The sequence below is a fragment of the Mus caroli genome, chromosome 4 (genome assembly GCF_900094665.2).
Source record: "Mus caroli chromosome 4, CAROLI_EIJ_v1.1, whole genome shotgun sequence".
NCBI lineage: Eukaryota > Metazoa > Chordata > Mammalia > Rodentia > Muridae > Mus > Mus caroli.
Window position 1 is genome coordinate 107,126,616 of NC_034573.1, and position 1,603 is coordinate 107,128,218.

The 1,603-nt window shown below is 51.5% G+C and overlaps 1 protein-coding gene across 1 annotated transcript in view; it reads left to right on the plus strand.

The window, feature by feature from the left end:
• The first annotated feature begins 478 nt into the window (after positions 1–478).
• The window catches only part of Prdx1 (peroxiredoxin 1), a 12,747-nt gene continuing 11,622 nt past the window's right edge, over positions 479–1,603 (plus strand). Inside the window, exon 1 of the mRNA XM_021160767.2 lies at positions 479–563. The gene's annotated coding sequence lies outside the window, so the exon portion shown is untranslated. The remainder of the gene's footprint in view (positions 564–1,603) is intronic.

The following is a 1,603-nucleotide window of genomic DNA, read 5'->3' on the forward strand; positions in this document are numbered from 1 at the left end:
GTGCTGGAAATTGAGGCCGGGTCCTCTGGTAGTGCAGCCAGGGCTTATAACGGCTGAGCCAGCTTTTCCAGCCCTAGAATAGGTTTGTGAGGCTGGGGTGCAATTTGGGAGCACAGTTTTCCCTGAACGTTGTTTAATTTTAGACGTGGCCTTCCAAGAACAGTAAAACAGACCCTTCCTCTAGTTTGGGTCTTGATTGCACACCACACAGTGGTCCTGGGAATAGAGAGGCACGGATTACCCGGGTACCCCGATTAAAAGATGAAATGACTCAAAAGGAAGTGCTTTTCTACCTCTGAGAAAAACATCACTGAGAGTGTGTGCCTTTCTCAGAGACCCCCTCCACTCCAGGCCCATCCAGGGAAAGCGCTGAGTCATCCCCCGTCCGCCGGCCAGGGTGGGGCGGGGCTCAGCCAGGTCCCCCTCTTCCCGCACCCCCGGCCCGTGCGAATCTCGCGAGAACTTTGTGGGCTATAAAAGCAGCTCCCCGCGCGCGCTGTCGGGCGACCTCTTCCTGCGTTCTCACGGCTCTTTCTGTTTGTGAGACCTGTGGCTCGACCCTGGTGAGTGTGCGGGTATTGCCGCTAGGAAACGCCGTTCGCGCCCATCACTGGTTCCTTCTCCCTCTGGCCGGTCCCGGCTCGTCCGGGGCGATCACGGGCTGAAACGGCAGGGCGAGGCCTGGTCCCGCGAGTGCTGGAGCTCTACTCGCATTCTTCACGTGGCGCTTAGCTCCCGGACTTGTTGGAACCCTGAGGCTAACGTTGAGTTTCCTCCTCTCCCGCTCACCGATAGAGGGCGGAGATGGCTTGGTGGGACGAGTTTGTGCTGGAACTTACTGCGCGCACTGGGCTGGGTCGTTGTTTTCTGAAGTGCTAGGGTGGGTGATGGGGTGAGTGGTAGGAACGTACCTCCGGAGAGCTTGGGGCGTGACCTTCTCTGGCGTTCTAGTCCGATTCCTACGGAGAGACTTCTCAGCGGCCGGAAGTCGCTTTTCCGGGATTGGTTGAGTTTGGAAGTTCTGGGCCACGTTGCAAAGCAAGTTTGATTAAAAGATGGTTTATGGTAGGGGGCACACCAGATAGGTAGTTGCTATCTGCAGGTGCAGCATGTCCCTGAAAAAAAAAATACAGTTAAAAGTTTTTTTAAAGTTTGCGATGAAAGATGCTTTTTTCTTTGCGTTTCTTTTGGTTATTGGTGTTATGAACCAAGAGAGGCATAAAATTTCTTTTAGGTTGTGGGTTTTTTTTTTTTATGTGTATGTCTACGTGTGTGGCACTCCCCCCCCCCACACACACACCCGAGCTAGAGCTAGTTACAGGTGGTTGTGAACCCATCCTAAGTGGGTGGAGGAATCTGAACCAGGACTTTTCCCCAAAGGATCAGTGTAGGCTCTTAAATTGTTGAGCCATCGCTGAAGCTCCTAATGTTGTACATCTTAATTTATTTGTCTTGGTGTTGACCTGGGTAGATAGTGCAGAAATCGGTTTCTTTTTTCTTTTTTTTTTTTTTTTTTTAATATTTATTTATTATATGTAAGTACACTGTAGCTGTCTTCAGACACTCCAGAAGAGGGCGCCAGATCTCGTTACGGATGGTTGTG